Here is a 24262-nt window from a genome sequence, read left to right as displayed (position 1 = left end):
GTTTTATTTGTCTTAGAGAAGTACATGTGGGTAATTCACTTGTTCAGATGAGGATTTCTGGTTGTCTCTGTAGGCTGCAGAGCCTGGCATAAAAGATGCCCAGGTAACAGGCAACATATACCCTTTCCAGCTCTTTCTACTCCTTGATCCCAATAGCTCACCTCTCTCTATTACTACAACACTGGCACTTATTCCCCCAGATAACTGTGTCTGTGTACACTGTGTGGAGTTTGAGATAGTGCCTAAGTCAGAGGAAATCCATGAAGTACATCATCTCTATTAGTAAGTTAGCTAAGAGATATGAAGAAGAAAGCTGGGGATTTAGCTCAGTGGTGCTGCTGCCTGCCTTGCAAGTGCAAAGACCTGAGTTCGATCCCTGATACCAAAAAAAAAAAAAAGGAAGATAAAGCAGGCATTATATGGTTTTTGATATCACAGGCAATGATGAATGGTTAGTATTGAGAGGTTCAGGAAGAGGATCATGTAAGATGTGTTAAGGAAAGCACAAAGCTGCTGATGTCCTTTTAAATATTTGTGAGAATTAAAGAAGACTTCTCCTTACTGTGTGATCTAGTTGAAATTGGTGGGAAGAGATTGTAATCACTACTTTCCATGGAGGCACGTGAATGAGGCTCACTTCCAGAGCTCTAAGGCTCCATTTTCCAGAACTGTCTCTACAGTTCTTCTTACATATGGCTTATTTATAGACATAGGATATTTGGAAAGACTTTTGATTAAGGGCCACAAACTTGGGGCTCTTTGGTTGAATCCACCATGGCTGGAATGTTTGGCTGAAAGAGTGTTTTATGGAAATCTGTCTTTAAGTATGACTTCCCCCCATTCAACACCAATACTTACCATTCTTGTGGTAATCCACTGATTCAGACATTAATGTTAACTTCATGGCCTCTTACAACATGATAGAATGCCTCCAACGCTTCAAGTTTTCTCAATTTCCTTGAGAAGTTCTTACCTGATTAATGAGTGGTCATAGGTCCCACATCTCTGAAAAGGCCATTTAGCCTTCCTCTGGCCTCCAGCCTTCCTCAAACAGGCATGGTGAGTACTGAATATGTGCTCAGCTCTGAATTGGACAGTGTTAAAGGTAGAGAGATATCTGAGTTGTGTTGGCTGCTATTAAGACACTTAAAAAAGATAGTTTTGAAGGTTAGACTAATTCACATGAATCAAGAGCTATCCTTACCAGGGGCTGAGGGAGGGGGAAATAGGACTTGATGTTTAATGGATACAGAATTTCTATTTGGGGTGATGAATATATTCTGGATGTGAATAGTGGTAATGATTTCCCAACACTGTAAGTGGCCTTCATGCCACTGAACTGTAAAGTTAAAATGGGGCTGAGGATGTAGCTCAGTGATAGAGCACTTGCCTAGGGCGTGCAAGGCCCTAGGTTCAATCCTCAGACCCATAGAAAAGAGAGTAAAATGGTAAATTTTATATTAAGTATATCTCTTTTTTTGTTTTGTTTTGGTACCGGTGATCAAACTCAGGACCTTGCGCTTTCGAGGCAGGCGGTGGAGCCACTGAGCTAAATCCCTGGCCCTTAAGTACATCTTAACACAACTAAAACCAAGCAACCAACAAATCATGAACATGGCCATTTTTGCTAGCTATAAGGAAGAATATTTTGAAAATTATTTCACAAAGAAATGGATTATGGAGTATTTTTCTTAAATATCCTTTGTATAGTTACAAAAACAAAATAGATCTGTATATTAGAAATAATTTAAGGAAAGCCCCGCATGAAGATGGGATGATTTGGAGCCACTTCAACCTTTTTTCTCTGAACATGAAAGTTTCAAAATTCAGGAATACTAAGACCTACTCAACCAAAGAGCACTGGATACCAGGTTACTGAAAGTCAAGTAAAAAAGCAGCTTGTGTCAGCTTTTCAGTAGCAGTAACTAGTAACTACACAGTAGCTTGTATCTTTTATAGGTTGACTATCCCTAATATAAAACTCCAAATGCTTCAAAATCTGAAAATTTTTGAGTTGCCAAAGTGATTCCACATGTGGGAAATTCCACACCTGACCTCATATGACATGCCACAGTCAAAACACAATCACACTAAAAATGTTGTAAAAAAATAATCTTCAGACTATGTGTAAAAGGTGGATATGCAACACAAGTGAATTTCATGTTTAGGCTTTGGTCCTATTCTCTAGACACCTCATTATGTATGTGAAAACATTCCAAAAAGAAAAAAAATCTGGAGCCCAAAATACTTCTGGTCTCAACGTTTCAGATAAAGGATACTCAATCTATATTGTTTTAATAAAAAAAGATAGTATCTTACCATGTTGCCTAGGCTGGTCTCCAACTCCTGGACTCAAAAGATCCTCCTACCTCAGCTTCCTCAGTGCTGGAATTGTAGGTACCTGGCTATATTACATTTACTCCCAGCCAGCCAACTCTTAGTTGTAGTGGCTTCTGCTGCCCTCTAGGCTGCTGCTGACAGTTCTATCTTCCATCACCTGGCCTCTGGTCCCAGACAAAAGAACATAGAAAACCTTGCTCCTGCCAAACAGTGTGCTGTCTACCTTACAAATAACACAGCCACTGTCATCGTACTAAACTGTTAAAACCTTCTGCTACAAACTCCTCTCCAGCAGCTTGCCCAGCCCTTGCTCCTGTCTCAGAGCTGAGGAGTTAGAGATGCTTGCTAAACCCAAAAAATGTTTTGCATTTTTTTCAGAAGAGCCTTTAATATAGGTTTGTTTACTGATCTGGTCCTCATTGGCAGAAAGTGCCTACATGGACATGGACAGGACCCTGGAATCAGAGTCTTTCTAAGTAGGGGCACACTCACGTGATGAACACTGCTCAGCCTGTCATTTTTATTGATGTAGGTACAGACCATCCATCACCTTTGCCCTTCCTGCCTCAATGCTTGATCAGCAGGCAAAAGAAATGAAGTACATGAAAAGCCTCTGTGAACTACTCACCTGTAAAGGGTTCTTATTTATTTGTTTCTAGGCAACTTGTTCAAAGCCAGACCCTGCTTCCATTAGAGTGCTGCAGTCCACAATTATTGTTATTGAATTTATTGAAACTGTTTGTGGCTACTGATTCATAAATGTTATGTGTCATATAGCCTTGCAAGGAAAAATCCTGAAATGCCACTGATGTGAGTCTTGTATCTCCACACCAGCCTTTGGAAGGTTTCACTGTGTTTCATACTCAGACAATACATGGAGCAGGTTAAGATGTACCAATATGTTGGGGACAAAGATGCATAATGTATGCCATTCCACAACAACACTTTTATACATGAACATCTTTGCTGATGCCAAAGAGCCAAAATTTCTAGAAGTTGGACAAGAAGCCTTAGAGTAGTGTCAGGTAGCAAGACCACCATCACAAGTACATCGGGGCATTGTGCACCAGTGTAGTGGGCATTGGTAGATGGCAGCCAGTGGCACTAGAGGGCAGCACGTGCCCATCCAATACTTCTAATCCTAGGTGGGCTCAGGAGTGAAAGAAACTTTATAGGGTCATCTGCTTGAGTGGCTCTCAATCCTATCTGTCCTAGTCTTACATCAGAATCACTGGGAGACTTGTGAAAATACAGATTTCTTGGCCTCAACCCAGACTTAATGAATAACAATTCTCTAGGAGCAGAGTTCAGCAATCTATGCATTAAATAAGTTTTAAAGTTAATCATTAAGCAGTAGTGTGGATTATCTGGGCTATTTGTATGTATTTATCTGTATGTATCACTCCAAAGACTGATAAATCTCTATTACTAGGTTGTGAGGAGACTCTGATGGAAGAAACTATGTCCCTCTCCTCACATTCAAAATTTCAGTGGTATAGACTTTATGTATGAGCACGCTAGGGATCCAAGGAACCTGGTAAAGAAATTTGCATATGGTTTATGTCTAGCCAGAGACCACAGCTCAGAGATAATATCCTCATCGAGGCCAGAGACCTTCATATTCTCAGAAGTTAAAAGGCCAGAAAGAAAAAAAGAGAAGACACAAATTACCAATGTGGAGAATGAGAAAGGTAACTTACCAGAAATTCTAAAGGTATTAGAAGGATAATATATTTGTAATATAAACATTATAATGTGTATAAGCTGACAAGTTAGATAAAATGGACTTCCATTGTTTGGATGTGTTCCTTCAAAATTTATGTGTTGAAAGTTAATCCTCAACACAACAGTGTTGGAAAGTGTTAATATCACTATAAAAAAAGACTGTAGAAATGAGTTCCTTCTCTTCTGCCACATGGGGACACAGCATTCAACCCTTTTTGCCCTGCCACCTTCTGCTTCATGAGGATGAGGTAAGAAGGCCTTCTTCAGATGCTGGCATGTGATCTTGAAAAAATAAGTCTAAAGTTGCAGTCTGAGTTCAAGACTTCTAATAAAGATATAGTAATTGAAACAGTGTGGTACTGGTCTAGAGTGACAAATAGATCAGTGGACTAGAACAGAGAATCCATAAATAGACCTACACATATATAGACAAATGATTTTTGACAAAAGCAACTCAGTGAGAAAAGGATAGTCTCATCAACAAATGGCTCTGGAACAACTGATGTCAATATACAAAAGCAATTCATGTCAATCCATTCCTCTCACCATACACAAATATTGATGCAAACAATCAGAACATGACAATGCAAATATATTAATGCCATTGAACCATACACTTAAAAAGGTTAAAATAGTAAATTTTATACATATGCTGTACATTTTACCACAATAAAAAACATTGGCAAGTTTATTTCAAAAAAGATTTTTGTAATATGCTTTCTATATCCTTTTAAATTCTGTAAAATCTGTGTTAATGTCTCCTAGATCTTAATATTGTAATTTTAAAAATGTATAACTGATATTGTGTAACAGGAAGAAAAGGTCTAAAAGACCAGGGGAATTGGGAGGGGTAGGGGAAGGGAAAAAAGGGAAAGGAAAAAATATGAGAAGAGGAAAAAAGTGGAAACAAGGTCTTTGCAAATAGGGAAGGGTGGAGGGGGTGAAGAGAGGGCAAGGGAAGGGGAAAAAAAATAAGAACCAAGATACTCACGCACAGGTACAAGATCCCAATGATGAATGTAACTGTATTTTATACCAAAAATGTACCAATAAACTTAATGGGGAAAAAAAAAGATTGGCAGTTGTAAAAAGTATTTAGAAATATTAGTGAACATCTTTATAAATGCTATTGTTGTGCTGATACTTGTACAGTATAGCAGAATAAGAGACAGTATTTGTAATTCATTTTAAAATTCTTGGGCTTTTTAGTGTCTACAAAATACAGGATATTCCCTTTTAAAAATTCAGCATTAAATATATAAATGAAGAGTTTTCTGCAAGAGTCATTTAAAATTAAAACATTTACTTTTAACTTTTTATGGAATTGTTTATGCAATGCCATTTGCATTTGCTGAAATTTTGTATTATCAAGAGTAGAAAATTAAACATTTTGTCATGTAAAAAGTTCTACTTAATGCAACTCTGATAATAAATGGTTTTCAAAGAAATTTTAAAAGGATCCAAAAAACTAAACATAAAACTTAAAACTAAAACCTCGAGAAGAAAACATAAGCAAAAATCTTTGTGACCTTGTATTAGGCAGATTTCTCAGCTATTACACCAAAAGTGGTGGTCCATAAAAATAACAAATTGATAAAACTGATTTTATGAAAAGTAAAAACTTCAAAATGAAGATTTTGAAAACCATAATAAATAGGTTTAGCAGTCTCCAAATATTACCAGTATCATAAATAATAGCCAGATATTATGTATATTCTGAAGGAATACACCTGGGCTCACTGCCTGTGAAGTAGTCTTGCTCAAAAGAATTAAACTTAAATCTGACCAAACCCCTGGATGTAACTGCCAATTTATAGGAAATATAGAGGAAAAATAAACCTGCTAAAACCACAGGGATGCAATTAGGAGAATCTAGTGATAGACAAATGATCTAGTGTCTTTAACAACAAAATTTTAAGGAAAAAAGTGAAAGCAATAGAGCAGAACCTATGTAAAGAAAAGACTTGAGACATTTCAATTAATTACAATTTATGGCTTTTATTTGTATTCTGAGTACAACAAACTAAAAATAAAATAAATTTATAAGTCAATCAGAGGAATTGAAACACTGATTGGCTATTTGATATTTAGAAATTATTATGATCTTTCTAGATTTAATAATGATAGCTTGGTCATTTTTAAGTATTTATTTTTAGATACAAACTAAAATATTTCTGGTATAACTGATATCTGAAATTTACTATGAAATAATAGGGTAGAAATAGTGTAGGAGAATAGAGGATGCATGATCAGCCAAAAATGTCAATTATTGAAATTTAGTGACAGATACGTGGAGGTATGCTATTCACTTAATAGTTGTAGTATGTTTGAAAATTTCCTCATGAACAATAATTAAAACCAGAATCTTCTAAAACAAAATGCTTTAAAATACCTTACCAAAAAATTAAAAACTAAAAAAAAATAAAATAAATAAAATAAAATTAAAAATTAAAAACGGCCACAAGAAGGAACATGTTTCACAAAAGCTAAGAGGAAGAATTTTGCATGCTTTTACCACAAAGAAATGCAAAATCTCTCAGGAGATAGATACATTTACCCTGATTTGAACATTATATTCTGTGGTCTATGGACATACCACCCTGAACACGCCTGATCTCATCTGAACATTATATAGTGTATATATGTATTAAAACATCCTTAAAAATCCACAATTACCATCTGTCAATTTTTTTTTTCCCTTTGGTACCGGGGATCAAACAAAGGTACCAAGGACCTTGCACTTCCGAGGCAGGCGTGGTGCCATTGAGCTAAATCCCAGGCCTTCCATCTGAGTTTTTAAAAGCCTAATATTTCTTGACACACAGTAGCTTTTCAATAAAACGTAGTGAAGAAAAATAGTAAAAGATAAGAGAATATGTACATAAACATGTAAAAATGCTTTTGAATTAATCTACATATAAAGCATTTTGTAATCAAAATGATTAAATTTTATTGGTGTTTCACAATAATGTGTTACTGCAAAAATGAATTTTTAGTTTAATTCTCATATAAAACTATTCTCTTAAATATTATTGAGTTACCACTCAACCAAAGAAAATAATTACACTTCCATCTACCTTAAATAATATATCTTAAAAACCCCTATAAAAATGAAACTTGAGTCATGAATTTTAAAATGTTTTTAGGACAGCATCCTACCCCCCATTTAAAGATATGCTCTTGGGCCAGGGATTTAGCTCAGTAGTTTCGCCGCCTGCTGTGCAAGCGCAAGGACCCGAGTTTGATCCCCGGTACCAAAAAAGAAAAAAAAGATACCAACTAAAGATATGCTCTTAAATGTTCTGAAATTTAATCCCTATTTATTAACAATTTCAATGAAGACAGTGAAAAGAGCTTCCATGGGGGCAAGAAACTGAATAGGGATAAGAGCAAGAGACCTATAAAATTTAAAGCAATTCTATGGATGTTGTTGTGTAGTCAGTAAGGCTGGCCATTTCTAGCAATGACCTGCTCTACAAGAGGAACTATAGATAGAGGTTGACAAACTCAGGAACACAAGAAAGAAAGGGGAATTAACATGACCATTACCAAGTAGCAGGTCTGTTACACACATCACCTCACCCCATCCTCATCCCCAAGCAGACCCAGGTATTGTCAGCTGATGTAATTGTATCACAAGAAGTAAAGTATTAGCCCAACATTACACAGCAACTTAGTGACAGATGAAAGTATTGATTATAAACTCCCTTAAGCTCTGGTCCCTCTACTTAATTGAAGCTGAGAAGACTCAGTATGATCGTAAATAAGATGTCTGATGTTGCAGACTACCTGTATATCCAGGAGAAAGAGACCCTGATAATAAAAGGAATCTAAAAATGGGAGCAAAAGAGTAAAGCTAGATGTAAGGGTACTTCAGAGGCATCGAGACTCACTAACACATCAGTTGTTTGCCCCAACTCTGATACAGGAAACAGCTCAGCAAAGCTAGCATCTGAGGTTGTCACACTCACACCCCCAATTTGATTACAAGTTAATCAAACACCTTCTGAGTAGGTGGAACTTTCAATATAAATAAACCTTCAAGAAGAGAATGCCCTGTTTCCAAGATTTAGCTACTACAAACTGTGTTGCTATAAATATGGGTGTGCATATATCATTGTGGTATGATACTTTTAACTTTCACTAAGGGGGATAACTGGGTCAAATGGAACCTCTAGTTTTAGTTTTTTGAGGAATTTCCACACTGATTTCCATATTGGTTGAGCCAATTTACACTCCCACCAACAGCCCAGATGCCTATCATTAGATGAGTGGATAAAGAAAATATAGTTTTTATATACAATGGAGTACTACTGCACCATAAAGAAGGATGGACTTGAGGCATTTTTAGGTAAATGGATGCACTTTGAGACCATAAGTCTCTATTTAACTTTTAACTCAGGCACACATGTTTAAATGTCACATTGTTTCTCTTGTGTGAGAAACCAAAACTACAAATAAGGACCAAAATGGATGATAGATGTTGGGAAATAGGAAGAAAATGTTCAAATGGGAAGAGGAATGAGAGAGAGGAGAGCAATGAAAAGGTAAAGAAAAAAGAGAATAGAAGGAAAAAGTGAAAACAAAACTTTTGTAAATAAGGAGGGGAAAAAAGGTTGAAGGGAGGGATGAAGAATAGGGAGAAAAGAAGAATCAAGATCACTTCTCGGCCTTTTGGCTAAGATCAAGTCAAGAAGAATCAAGATATATTATGTACAGGTACAAATTCCTTATGATTAATGTGATCTTTATGTATATCAAAAGTGTGCCAATAAAATTAATTAAACGAAGAAGAAGGAGAAGAAAATACCCTGAAAATATGCCAAGTCCCTGGGATTACTATTTCCAGCCAAAACTAGTAATAGGCATTCTGATTTATGCCTCTTTTCAGATTAATTTCAGTGGGTCCATTCCAGTGAAACCACTTGAGATCTTAGAGAACATTAAAAACATAACCTTCTACCTGTAAAGCAGAGGAATGCCAACTCCTGGTTTTCCCTCCTGTCTGTTCCCTTGAGTGAGTCCTCACTCTTCAGAGCAGCTACAGAGGCAGGAAGAGCAATCCAGAGCATCACGCTGCTGTAATGACCACATCCCCAGCCTCCTAACGGAGGACAGCGAGTGTGGTCGTTCCTCATCTAGCTGCCTTCCTCTGTGGGCCTTAGTTTTCTCCCTATGAGCTGAAGGTGGTATTCATTAAGAGCTATTTATTGACTAGGTATGGTGGAGGGGTATAAATTTTATCTAGAGCTGAATCTTGATAACTTAATAGTTATGTTTTTTCTACACAGCCAGAAACAATAGGTGTCCATTTAATAATTCTCAAAGTATCTAAGAGTATGTCTGGTAGATGAACTGCTATATAAATCCTCTACAAAGGGGAGAGAGTTTATTTTGGCTGAAATGATCTGAGAGAACTTCAAGTACATAACGATATTTGTGACGGTGCCAGCCGTCACTAGTCGAACAGTACCTGAGAGGAGGGGAGAGGATGAAAGAAAAACAAAACCTCTGAGGAAAAGAAAAAAGAGAGAGAGGCGGAGGAGAGACCCCTCTTCCCACTTTATTGCCCTTTATATACCTTTTCCACAACCCCCAATCCCTCCTCTGTACATAATTCGGCGACTAATTATTTTCCAGGGAAAAGGTCAAATGTATCTTTACAACTCCGGGAATAACATTCCCTTGCATTACAGACATTCGAACTCTTTCTATTTAACCACTCTCGTTACAAGTAACCATCCTTGTTTTTGTGCCAGCTGCATATCCAGGATTCATTATGTTCTCAACAGACTCAGAGGTCTCTCAAGGTTATTTCAACCTTTCGCTCTCCACAGATATTTATGCTGGTACTTAAATCAGAGAGTGAGAACTTTTATACGTGGAATTGTAAGAGCGAGTGATCCAAATGCAGGCATCAGCATGCAGAAACTGCCAGTGTCTGTGTAATATGTGAGGATAACAGAAGGATTCCCAAAATACTCATTTTTTTCTCTCTTACTTTGTATATATCTGATCTCAATTAAGTTTTAGGTTTCATTTTGTCTTTGTGTAGAAACAGGTTGTGAATATCTCCTTGTGGGTAGATTTTCTTGCATCACATAGACATGAGTGTGAAGATGGGTCTTCTGAACCCGACCATATGTGTTTCTAGGTGTAAACGTCTGTGTAGATGCATTGTTCTACAGATTTTTTAGTCTTTGGGGGTCTGTGCACATGCAGTCCTGAGGGACTGAGATGGAAAGAGGAAGGATCAGAGGGGAGAAGAAGGGAGAGAGAAGCAGGACTGAGAAGTTTTTGAGGGAACCTCTACTCTGGAGCTTGTGTGGCTTCATATCATTATATTTCACATAGTTGGTAACTGATTGTCCCATAGATCTCAGAAGTTCTTTTTCTAATAATGCAACAGTTATTGGTAAAAGCTTAGTGTTTCAAATGCTATCTTTTTTCTTATCCATTGCCATCTGTCTCTTTTCCTGTGTCCTTTGCTTCATCTAATTAAATTCTCTTCTTGCATTTCCTTAGTTTAGTTTTCCCCCCTCCCTTCCTTTTCTTACCCTCTGGTTCTATTCTTGTTTTTCACTGGAGTTTTCCTCTTCAGTGTGTTTTCTCCGTCTCTTCTAAGTTGTGGAATTAACACCTAGCCCATGCATTCTGAAGAAACAAATGTTTTATATCAGGGAAGAAGCACTCCTTGTTATTTTAGACTTAATCTTAGGCTTTTGTCTGTACTGTCACTGCAGTCAGTTCATTCACTGATTAAACAAAGTTTAAATTAATTGGTGCCTTTATATTAAAGGCATTGTTCCAGTCACTATGAAAACAGGAAAAAAAAAAAACCCTCCCTTAGGGAGCTTCCGTTCAAATGCAGAAAGTAAGCAAACAAATGAAGAAAATGTAGAAGCTGGAGGGTGATGGATGCAATGGAGAAAGGTACAGCAGGGACTGAATCAAAAAATTACACAAGACTTGTGCTTTTAAATCGGGTGACTAGGAGAGGTCTGAGAAGGTGTTACTGAAATAAAGACCAGTAGATGAGGGAACAAGTCATGCAGGTCCCCAGGCAAAGAGGACAGGGTGCTCCCCCAGGAAGAAGATGGCAAAGGCCCACTAAGTCAGTTCTCAAGCCATTATGTGGGGGTCTTATGCGTTCAGAAAGCTTTCTCACTATAATGTCCCTTGGGCAGATTGTGTACCAGGACTTCTTCCTCAGTCTTACTTTATCTTACCTCATCCCATTGTGTCTTTCCTTGCCTTATTTATAGTATCTTTATGTCTTTGGGGACAATTTATTTAGTTTTGTCCACCCAGATTTGGAAGTTTTTGCTGGCCTGTCAGGGACATGTTGGCCTTTGGCCAAGTTACAGACAAGCACCATCCTTGTGGACCATTGGCTTTTCCTGTGGTCATCTTCATCCAAAATTGAGCCTCTTAAACTAGATGTGATGGCACATGCCTGCAATCCCAGCACTTTTGGAGGCTGAGGCAGGAAGGTCATAAGTTCAAGTCCTGCCTAGGCAACTTGATAAAACCCTATCTCAAAATAAAAAGGGGTGGTAATGTAGCTCCATAGGTTCAATCCCCCGTATGTATGTATGTGTGTATGTATGGACAGACAGATAGATAGATATAGAAATTTGAGCCTCCTCCATGCCAAATGCTTCTTCCTGTGTGGTTTGTCACTATAATATTAATTTGTATGCTTCTCTAACTGGCAAAGTTTTACCAGGAGCAATTCCCAATTGCAGCAGGTGAACTTTTTACATAAACATGATTGCTCATTTGAAAGGTACCTTACAATATAAAGGGAAAAAATTCTCTGGAGGAGGTTTTTCTTCTTGTTTGATTAAAATGGAGAGATTTTGTTTACTGCAGGAGTTGCTCACTCCTCCTTTTCTGTACTTCAAGGATTAATAAGGCCCAGCTTTTTAATTGTACCATTTCATAAAATTGTCAAAAGTCAGATATATTGTTTAAACCAGTCCTAGCCACTCTCTGTGTATATCTATACATCAAAATGGATTTTCCTGCCTCTAGGCTTTCTTTCCTCTCCTGGCAGAGGGATTGTTATTAACCTTTTATATAGTATTCATGTATGTGTGAAGCCAGTTCCTTCTCAGTTTTGTTCTCTCATTCTCTCTGTCTCTCTCTGTCTCTCACTCTCTTCTTATAAAATTTTAAGGATTAACTGAGAAAAAGTAATACAGTTATTATGTGCATACTCTAGAAATAACTAGAATAAAAATATCTAAAAGATCTTGAAAATTGCTCAGAGTAAATGTTGTTTTCTGACCACAACAGTATGAAGTAATTCCTATGTTAGTTAGCTCTATTTAGCCATTCTTTAATGTTTACATATTTTTAAAACATTGTCTCCTCAATAAATATGTGCATTTTGTCAATAACTAAAGTTTTTAAAAGTCTGAAAGTTATTAACTTGATAGCATTTCTTCTTGTGAGTAATAAAAATTGTATTTACATAGGAGCCTGTTACTATGAGATAAAAAGAAACAGATTTGGTTCAAAGCCAAAATAAGAGCTTTAGGAATGATTCAGAGTCTCTAAAATTTAGCTTACCCTATAAAATATATTAACAATACAAGATTTTGGCTTTTAACAAGACCAGAATTAAATTTCCCATAATTTAAATTTCTTAAATTTCCTATTCTAGTTTTATGAATTAAGTAAAATATCACTTTTTCCATATATATATATATTATATATGAAATTATGATCATGGATATCTTTGCAAAGGGTTTAATTTTGGGTGAAATTCTTACAATTCTACAAATCACAAATATATATGGTGGCTACAATTATAATTTTCAGCTCCTTAACTAAATTTAAGAACTTAAACAAATAAAATAATTTTAAGTAATTATAAATAATCTTTAGATGCCTGAATTATTTCCAAGAAACAGATACAAAACACTGCCTAGTAGACATAATTTTGACTTACTCTTTCTTAGCATGACCATACATTAACAAATATGCAAATGTATTAGAGGATTATTTGCTGTCTCAAATTTGTTAAGAGGATGTGTAGTGGAGCCGCATGAAACAAATTAGCTAAATAGATGTGGTTTTCTGTCTTCTAGCTTTTTCTTATGTCTACAGAGAAGAAAAGTCATTTATTTTAGTTAAAGATGATATTAATAGCCATGCGTGGTAGCACACACCTGTATTCCCAGCTACTCAGGAGGTAGAGAGGGATAGATTCCAAGTTTGAGGCCAACCTGAGCAACTTAGCCAGATTCTATCTCAAAATAAATTTTGAAAAGGATTGGGTATGTAGCTTAGTGGTAGAGTGCTTCCTTAGCAGACATAAGGACCTGGGTACAATGCCAAATATCTAAAGTAAATTGGTTGAGTATGCTAGATATAATTACAGAAAAATAAGAAAATAAAATAATAGATAATTGCTAAGATTTGTGCTCCAAAAGTTCATGCTGCTAATTGTAAAGTATTAAGAGTGTGGGAACTTAATCCAACTATGGTGTTTAGAAGTAGAGCCTTCAGGAAGTGATTAAGATTAGATTCAGCCATTAGAGTGGAATCCTGGAGGCTTTATAAGGAGTGAGACAAGGAGGTCCCGAGTCCCGCAGAACGTGCCGGGTCCGCCCGCAGCAGACAGGCAGGTCTGGGGACGCCCTACCGAGGTCGCGAGTCGCGGGGAACACACCGAATCAGCCCGCGCCATGGCAGCAATCCACTGGACCCCGCCCCCACCCCCGCCGCTCCTCTGTACAGCCACCTGGTTCCACACTACAAAGACGCAGAGGACACCACACCACCAGACCACGGTACTAGGTCTCGCCGCTCCCAGCCCAGAGGTAGGGGCTTCTGAGCCACCATCCCACTGCTCCTGGTGCAGAGGAAGGGGCTTCCCGGCCGCCATCCCTCCCACTGCTCCCAGCCCAGAAGAAGGGGCTTCTGGGCCACCATCCCTCCGGCCGCTCCCGGCCCACAGGTAGGGGCTTCTGAGCCATCGTCCTACTACTCGTGGTCCAGAGGAAGGGGATTCCTGGCCACCATCCCTCCCACTACCCCCAGCCCAGAGGAAAGGGCTTTTGGGCCACCTTCTGTCCTGCCGCTCCCAGCCCAGAGGAAGGGGCTTCTGGACCACCATCCCTAACGCCACTCCTGGCCCCTGTCCACCTCTCCCAACTCAGAGGAGGTGAGCCTCCTGGGTGCCAACAGCACCCCCTCGGACCCCCCAGTTGAAATGAGAAAACACATAAATAAGTCTCAAAACCAGACTTCCAGATCACCTACAGCAACCCCAAAGGGAAATGAGATGGAACACTCTGATACTCAACCACCTGGACCCACTGAACTGGCAACAAAAGGAGATTTGGAAAAAATGAAATCAGAAATAATTTCTCAGATAACAGGAGAGATTGTGCTCCTAGTGCAAGACATGATTAATAAATCTAGAGAGGAGCTCAGGAACATGATGGAATCCCAACATAGGAAACAAATGGAATCCATAAAACAGATGCAAATAGATTTCAAGGACATGAAAAACTCCATTGACAGTCTACACAGCAGAATGAGCCAAGGTGAGGACAGAATTTCAGATACAGAAGATAAGATTGCAATTAATGACCAGGAAAGGAAAAATTGCTTCAACATTATAAGGGAACATGAGAAATCAATCCAGCAGCTGCTAGATGATGCAAAGAAGAATAACATAAGACTGATTGGAGTCAATGAAGAAACAGGAGAGAGTGCAGATGACATGAAAAAACTCTGCACAGAAGTAATGGCAGAAAACTTCCCAAGCAGGGGAAAAGAACTTGACACACAGATAAGTGAGGCATATAGGACTCCAAATAGCCTTGATCAAAAAAAATCTACACATAGGCTTATAATTGTTAAGATTCCAGAAACTCAACAGAAGAACAAAGTTCTAAAAGCAGTCAGAGAAAAGAAACAAATCACATACAAAGGAAAGCCCATCAGAATCACAGCAGACTTCTCAACACAAACCATCAAGGCAAGAAGAGCTTGGAGTGACATATTACAAGCCCTAAAAGAAAACAGCCTCCAACCCAGATTGATGTACCCTGCAAAACTATCTTTCAAAATGGATGGAGAAATAAGATACTTTCATGACAAAGAGCACCTTAGGAACTTCGTGAATACCAAACCAGCACTCCAAAGAATTTGACACAATAGCCTAGGAACAGACGTTGAGGATCACAACCCCAGGAAGCAAAGCAGAATGAACCCATCTGGCATGACAAGAAATTAAATGTAAAGGGGGAGAACCCAACAAAAAGAAAAAGTCATGGCAACGACAAGTCAATACGTTTCAGTTATAACCATCAACGTTAATGGTCTCAATTCACCAATCAAAAGAAATAGACTGGCAGAATGGGTCAAGAAGCAAAATCCAACAATATGCTGCATACAAGAAACACACTTAATTCAAAAGGAAACTCATAGACTGAAAGTTAAAGGGTGGAAAACAATACTCCATGCGACAGGAACCCGAAAAAAAGCAGGAGTAGCTATCCTCTTGGCAGATCAAGTAGATTTCAAACCAACACTGATTAAGAGAGATGAAGAAGGACTCTACATCCTTGTAAAGGGAAGAATCCAAGAGGAAGAGATGACAATCATAAATGCCTATGCACCTAACACTAGTGCACCCAACTATAGAAAACAAATACTAATGGACAAGAAAAGTCATATATGCACTAATACAATTGTAGTGGGGGACCTCAACACCCTACTGTCACAAATAGATAGATCAACTAGACTAAAAATAAGTAATGAAATACTAGAACTCAATCAAACTCTTGAACAAATGAACTTAACAGATGTTTACAGAGTCCTCCACCCCACAAAATCAGAATACACATTCCTCTCAGCTGCACATGGGTCATTCTCCAAAATAGACCACATACTCGTGCATAGAACATGTTTAAGGAAGTGCAAAGGAACTGAAGTTATTCCCTGTATATTATCAGACCATAGTGCGATGAAATTGGAGATCCATAGCAAAAGAAACTCGAAAAATTTCATAAACACATGGAAATTGAACACACACTTCTGGATAACCAATGGGTCACAGAGGAAATTAAAGAAGAAATCAGATAGTTCCTTCAATTAAATGACAATGACAATATAACGTATCGGAATCTATGGGACACAATGAAAGCACTCTTACGAGCTAAATTCATAGCATTGACTATGCATATTAGGAAAACAGAACAAGCCCAATTAAACAACCTGATGCTGAACCTCAAGCTTCTGGAAAAAGAAGAGCAGGACAGCCCCAGAGCTCGTACAAGGGAGGAAATTATAAAGATCAGAGGAGAAATCAATGCAATGGAGACTAAGAGAATGATACAAAAAATCAATGAAGCCAAGAGTTGGTTCTTCAAAAGAATCAACAAAATTGACAAACCCTTAGCCAATCTTATCACAAAAAGGAAAGAAAAGGCCCAAATCCATGCAATTAGGAATGAAAAGGGTGAAATTACAACAGACCCAGCAGAAATCCAGAGGATCATCAATACCTACTTCCAGAACCTATATGCCAATAAGATGGACAACACAGAAGAAATGGACAGATTCCTAGATACATATGAATTACCAAAGTTGAATGAAGAAGACCTAAAAATTCTGAACAATCCAATATCAACTAATGGAATTCAAAATGTAATTAAAAACTTATCAACTAAGAAAAACCTGGGCCCTGATGGCTTCACTGCTGAATTCTACAAGACATTTAGAGAGGAACTGCTGCCACTACTGTTTAAACTCTTCAGTGAAATTGAAAGGGAAGCAATACTCCCAAATTCATTCCTGGAAGCAAGCATCACCTTGATCCCCAAAGCAGAGAAAGACCCAACCAAAAAGGAGAACTATAGGCCAATCTCACTAATGAACATAGATGCAAAAATCCTTAATAAGATACTGGCAAACAGAATGCAGAAGACATAAAGAAGATCATACACCCTGATCAAGTGGGATTCATCCCAGGGATGCAGGGATGGTTCAATATATGCAAATCAATCAATGTAATACAATATATCAATAGAGCCAAGGACAAAAACCATATGATTATCTCCATAGACGCAGAAAAAGCATTTGACAAAATCCAATATGCATTTATGATAAAAACCCTACAAAAAATTGGAATAGATGGTCTCTACCTTAAACTGATAAAAGCCATCTATGAAAAAGTAACAGCCAATATCATACTAAATGGTCAAAAACTGAAATCCTTCACACTAAAATCAGGAACAAGACAAGGATGTCCACTATCACCACTCTTGTTTGATATAGTTCTGGAAACATTAGCCATGGCAATTAGACAAGAGAAAGAAATAAAAGGAATAAAGATAGGAAATGAAGAAGTCAAATTGTCATTATTTGCAGATGACATGATACTCTATATAGAAGACCCCAAGAACTCCACCAAAAGTCTTCTAGACTTAATAACCAAATTCAGTCAAGTAGCTGGATACAAGGTCAACACACAAAAATCAATAGCTTTCCTCTACACCAATGACAGACTCACTGAGAGAGAAATAGGGCAAATAATTCCTTTCACAATAGCATCCAAAAAACTGAAATACCTAGGAATCAACCTAATGAAAGAAATCAAAGACCTCTTCTCTGAAAACTATGGCACTCTGAAAAGAGAGATTGAAGATGCTATCAGAAAATGGACAGACATCCCCTGCTCCTGGGTAGGAAGGATTAATAGAGTGAAAATGGCCATACTTCCAAAACTGCTATATAGATTTAATGCAATTCCAATTGATATCCCTGCAGCATACTTCATGGAACTTGAGAAAACAATCCAAAACTTCATTTGGAACAAGAAGAGACCCAGAATAGCAAAAGCAATTCTAGATAACAGGGACATGGCAGGGGGTATCACAATCCCTAACCTGCAACTCTACTACAAAGCTACTGTGATAAAAACAGCATGGTACTGGCAAAGAAACAGACCTGAGGACCAGTGGAACAGATTAGAAGATGCAGAAACAATGCCAGACACACTCAGCCATCTCATCTTCAATAAAGGAGCCAAACACCCTCACTGGAGGAAAGATAGCCTCTTTAATAAATGGTGCTGGAAAAATTGGGCTTCAACTTGCCAAAGATTAAAACTAGACCTATATCTCTCACCATGCACTAAACTAAAATCAAAATGGATTAAAGATCTAAATATTAAAATAGAAACTCTGAACCAGTTGGAACAGAGGTTAGGTAGAACTCTTGAAGACATCGGTGTAGGAAAAGATTTTATGAACAAAACCTCAGTTGCCCATGAACTAGCACAAACAATCAACAAGTGGGATCTCTTCTTGTTAAAAAGCTTCTGCACAGCAAGAGAAACCACCAGCAATGTGAAGAGACAACCCACAATATGGAAAAACATCTTCACCTGCTCTTCCTCAGACAAAGGTCTACTATCTCGAATCTATAAAGAACTTAAAAAGATCAGATCTCCCAAATTTAAAGACCCAATCCGAAAATGGGCATCTGAAATGAACAGACATTTCTCAGACAAAGAAGTAGAAATAGCAAATAAATACATGAAAAAACGTTCAACATCACTCGTCATTTGAGAGATGCAAATGAAAACAACTCTGAGATTCCACTTCACTCCAGAAAGAATGGTTGCTATTATGAAATCAACCAGTAACAAATCCTGCCAGGGCTGTGGGGAAAAAGGAACCCTGCTCCACTGCTGGTGGGAGTGTAGACTGGTGCAACCACTGTGGAAATCAAGATACCTCAAAGAACTAGGACTGGAAGTCTCATTTGACCCCGCTATTCCACTGCTGGGGATCTTCCCCAAAGATTTAAAAGAATCATACCACAGTGATATATGTGCACCCATGTTCATAGCAGCACAGTTTGTGTTAGCTAAAACTTGAAAACAGTCCAAATGCCCATCAACTGGAGACTGGATAAAGAAAATGTGGGTTTTTTATAAAATGGAGTACTACTCAGCCATAAAAAATGAGAAATTAGAGACATTTATAGGTAAGTGGATACACATTGAGGCGATACTCTTAAGTGAAATAAATAGGACACACATGTATAAATACCAAATAGTTTCTCTAGTGGGAGAAACTGAAAGTGTAAATAAAGACTAAAATGTATAATAGGAAATGTGAAATAGGAAGAAAAGGGGCAAAGGGGAAGGAAGTGGGAGAGCTAGGGAAAAGGATAGAAGAGAATGGGATTAATATGAGAAAATGGAAAAATAGGAATAAAATCTTTGTAAATAGGGAGGAATGGAGGGGTTGAAGGGAGGACTGGGCAAAGGTGAAAAATAAGAACCAAGAGAGATTATTTAAAGGTTCAAATTTACAATGATGAATGTCATTATATTGTATACCTAAAATGTACCAGTGATTAGAATGAATAATCGATAATGTAAAATAGGAAGAAAAGGTCCAAAGGGGTAGGAGTAGTGGGAGGGGCAAGGTAAAGGAAAGAAGGGAAAGGAAAAATGATGAGAAATGGAAAAAATGGAAATAAAGTCTTTGTAAATAGGGAAGGGTGGAGGGGGTGAAGGGAGGGCTAGGAATGGGGAAAAAATAAGAACCAAGATGCATCATGTAAAGGTACAATTCCCAATGAGAAATGTAATTGTGTTGTATACCTACAATGTACCAATAAAAGAATTTAACAACAACAACAACAAAAAATTGTTTTACCAGTTTTCTACTGATGCTACATTTGCTAACAGAGCACAAGTTGACCAGCGTAGGAAGTGTACATAAAAACAAGGCAGAAATTCTCAGTGAAATGTTGCAATTTCAAAACAGAGAGTTGTATAATACAATCTTTGGATTTTGGAAAAATTTAACATTGGCCTCATACATGGCAAAGAAAAACAAACTGGTGCTGCTGATGTCAACATTGCACCATGATGGAAAAATTGACAGAGAAACCTCTAAAAAACTGAAGCTTCAGTTGATAACTTTTTACAACAAAACCAAAGGTGGAGTAGATGTTGTTGATGAGTTATGCAGCAACTATTATGTCACTTGAAACACAAAATGTTGGCCAATTGGCAAAGCCCAACCGACCTCCAATGCTGCTTGACAAAGCTACAGCTGAGGGAAAGAAAGGGTGGAACACATCGTACCCTCATGTTTTATTTTTTCTTGCCATAATGTTTATAATTGTTACTCTGATCACAGGAGTCACTGTGTTTGTGACTAACAACAAACTCTCCATGAGGCTAATTGGTAATGATGTATTGAAATCTGATCTGGCTCACAAGTCCCAAATTCCAGTTTCTCTTAGTTCTATTGCCACATCCACTCCTAAAGAAACCTCTCCTAAAACCCCCTCTATTTCCCCCACTACTATAACTCCCCCTCTTATTGCTGACATTATTTTTACTAAAGGGGTCTTATGAAGAGATTGAAAGGACAGACTTTAGATGTAAGAAATAGTGGAAAATGGGAAATAGAAAGAATGTTAAGACAGGTAAATGCATTAAGGAGACAAGTTACTCAAGCTGTAAATATCTCCTGCTCATGGACTATGAACCTAAATGACATTTGGTTAAGATGAATAGAGGTATAGAAAAACAGAGAGCTAATAGCAAACTATATTAATCATTGTGCAGTTTCTCAAGGGCCAGCTGGTGACCACAAGTTTGACACTTAGTTGATTAAATCTTGCTTGTACCTCCGCTGATATAAAGATTTTGATTAAGTTACTTTCTGTTCTGTTTAGGTGTGGGTGAATAAGGGGACAATTGTAATTTTAAAATACGTATTCATGATGTTCAATGAAATGAAACAGCTTAGAAGAATTGTACTTTGTTTAGCAAAAAAATAACCTTTACTTCAATAGAAATTGCTAAGGCAACTTAAAATGTAAACATGTTCCGCCCAATGCCTCCCAGCTATTGCTTAAAGATATAAAAACAAATCAGACCCTGAGATTTCTCAGAGGGAACCTGGACATTGCTTGTGGAGGTTCTTTTCTCATCGCCGGCCCAGGACATCTCCCCTTCCTATCCTACATTGACTGCAGCTGGTCTGCGGCAGCCAATAGTTGTGATTTACAGAATCCTAAACGTGTGGCATGAATAGTTTGATATTTACAAAGAAAATAACAAGTACAAAATATCATGGAGAAATTTTCTTAAAGAATTGGGACTGGGCCAGGGATTTAGCTCAGTGGTTCCAGCGCCTGCCTCACAGGCGCTAGGATCCGAGTTCGATCCCCAGTACCAAAAAAAAAAAAAAAAGAATTGGGACTGGAACTCATAAGAGATCATTTACAACAGAGGAAGAGCAAAATGTTTCTGCCCAAGGAACTACACAAAAAAATTGTGGAGTCCACTGGTGAGCTCACAGGTGAATAGGCAGGTGCAACATAACAAAAACCTACTATGACAACAGGGAAACCAAAAAGATGTCAGCTGTGCCCTATAAAAAAGGACAGGAAAACAAAGCATATGTGTTACATATAAGTGATACTTGTGCATGAAACATGCAGTTTTCATGTGTGAAGACTGCCTTAGATGTGATAACTGAAGCAAAGATTATTTCTGTGATAGACTTCTGTTTGTATTTACGTTGTGGTTCACAAGGTATTTATTTCTGATGTTATCTTTTAGGTTTTGTAAGCAAGCATGCAGCTGATGTGAAAATGTTGATGTCTAGTCTAAGCACTCATCACATATTTGATATTTTATTTTATTGATATCTTATTTTCCCGCTAAGTGCACATTATAAAGTATAGTGAGAAGCTCCTAACAAAGCAGCAAGCCCAGTGAGATGTCAAGTATTCCTACAAAAAAAGACAGGAAAACTAAGCACATGTGTTGTCAGTGTGAGATGTGTGTATGGAACGTGCTGTTGTCAAGTGTGAAGACTGCCTTAGATGTGATAACTGAAGTAAAGATTACTTAAATTGTAGAGTTCTATTGGTATTTTCACTCTAGTTCATATAGGAATTTATTTCTGTGCTATTTTTTTAGACTCTGTAAACCAAAAAATAGTCAATGTTGAAAATTTTGATGCTTTTTATAAACACTCAATAAATATTAAAAATTCAATACTTTATTTTTTGATATTTTCCTGTTAATTACTCATTGTTTATTATAATAAAACTCATAAAATTAATCAATGGAAATATTTCTAAAGAATAGATGTGGCTTTTTTTTTTTTTTGGTACTGGGGATCAAACTCAGGACCTTGCACTTGTGAGGCAGGTGGCGGAATCACTGAGCTAAATCCCCAGCCCTAGATGTGCCTTTTGTTAACTCTTCAGTATGCTCCTTTAACACAAAATTGCCATGATGCCCAAGGGTAAGGATGTGCACCTCAAGCCAGGTGCCTCCCCTGAATCTCTATCTATGATTGACAAGAACGGTTGACAGGGTGCTGTGTCATCTTAGGGGCTCTCAACACACATGCCTGTCCCAGAATTCACTCTGATCTTAACTACTTACGTGATATATTGTGCCTACTCATGAACTCAATAAGGATGGAGTAGAGTGAAGGAAGCAACCATCTCATGGGAATCAGATTTATCCTCAAGAAATAAAGACTTCTGTGGAGCAAACTAGCAGAACCAGAACTCAGATAATAACCAACCAGACCTTAGCCCACCCCAGCAAACCCCATAAAAACTGGCCCCATTCTTTTGTTAATGGGCCAGCCCAATCTTCCTATTTCTTTCTTTTGGAATTGAAATGTCTATTCTATGCCTGTCCCACCAAGGTATTTTGAAAATGCATAATTTACTTGATGTCACAGACCCATAGATGAGAGCAGTTTCCCTCAGAATGAAACACACCCTAGAGTCTCACCCATATGTTACTTAAGTGAGGCTCTGGACTAGATTTTTGAGTTGATGATAGAATAGATTAAAAGACTTTTGGGACTACTGAGATCAAGTGAATGCACGGTCTATGTGAAAAGGATATAAATTTGGGGAGGCCAGGAGTAGAATGTTATGATTTGAATGTGTTCCTCCAAAACTCAGGTGTCACAAATGTGGTAGTGAGGTAGGATGGAAAAAAATGAAAATAACTAGAAAGGAGACAAGGAAAATCATAAATTTTAAATTGTACTTTTAAGAAAAACTGCAATTTCAGGACACAAAAGTTTCTCAAGTCTCTTCTCTTCCAGGAAAGTCATGCCCTCCCCCCAAAAATCCTAAGTGTCTTAAAGACACAATAAAGCCTATAAATTTGGCTCTGGAACCATGCTTTTCACCTGTAAATTGTGCTTCTTTCTGCAGAAAATGGGCGCACATTCCAGTTTCGAACACATGTAAATGATAGCCTACTAGATGGGTAACCTGACATCCTAGATCTCCCATCTTGAAGATACAAGACCACATATAAGCCGCCAGCCCCTGACCATAATGTGCCCCTCCACTGAGGGTTCAAATGATATTCTCTCTTAGTGTATACTTTTATGATTCTGCTCAATAAACCTCTTCATGCCTCTCACTGACATGTTAAATTAAAAATTATTTTTCTATGAAGGAAGTGAGTTGAAGTCCTCATCTTCTGTTTGGGGGAATCTCCTCAGCCAGATGGGTGGAAATGACTATAGGAATATATTGCTGGATTTTGAATATATGATTTGGTTTAGGATGTCCATGAAAAAAATTTTCACATTCATTTATTTTCAAAATACTTAATTTAAATTGTTTGCTTATCATCTATCTCCACCACAAGCTATAAATCCCAAGTGGGTGGGACTCCCTTGCCTGTTTTCTGTGCTGCCCTATTTCCAGCACCCACCCAATAAATATTTATGGAAAAACTGAAAGAATGGAAAGAGCACATAGCAGGATTCTCACAGAGAGAGGCAGGACACCGAGGCTTTTTGCAGGAAGTAGCATTTATTTGTGCTGGCATGGGGCTCAGTGGATTAATACCCAAAAGGCTAAGACCCAAACATGGTGGGGTTTTCCTTTTATACAATTTTTGTGTTTTTGCCTTCCAATAATGGTAACACACTAACACACTACAGCCTGATTTGGTACAATCTATGTTACAGAGCAGTGCTAGAACTACACATGAATATCTAGGAACTAACAGCCTTTGTTGTCTTTTTTGGCTCCGTCCTCCACCACATTCCTTCAGGAGGGGTCCCAGCCACATTCCTCTGGGGAAGGGTCCTGCCACAAGCCAACCAATGAATAAAATTTATTCTTTCTGCACTAGAAAACA

At 37.9% G+C, this 24262-nt stretch overlaps 1 long non-coding RNA gene across 1 annotated transcript; it reads left to right on the top strand.

The window, feature by feature from the left end:
- Nucleotides 1-19: 19 nt before the first annotated feature.
- Nucleotides 20-23674, top strand: LOC110347328 (uncharacterized). The gene is made up of 3 exons (XR_002391896.2): nt 20-103; nt 3909-4031; nt 23320-23674. It is a non-coding gene; the product is annotated as an uncharacterized LOC110347328 (long non-coding RNA).
- The last annotated feature ends 588 nt before the right edge of the window (nt 23675-24262 follow it).

The sequence above is a fragment of the Heterocephalus glaber genome, unplaced genomic scaffold (genome assembly GCF_053883595.1).
Source record: "Heterocephalus glaber isolate CG9 unplaced genomic scaffold, H.glaber_assembly_v1.0 deba00001481, whole genome shotgun sequence".
NCBI classification, from domain to species: Eukaryota; Metazoa; Chordata; class Mammalia; order Rodentia; family Bathyergidae; genus Heterocephalus; species Heterocephalus glaber.
This window is presented reverse-complemented; position numbering and strand designations above follow the sequence as displayed.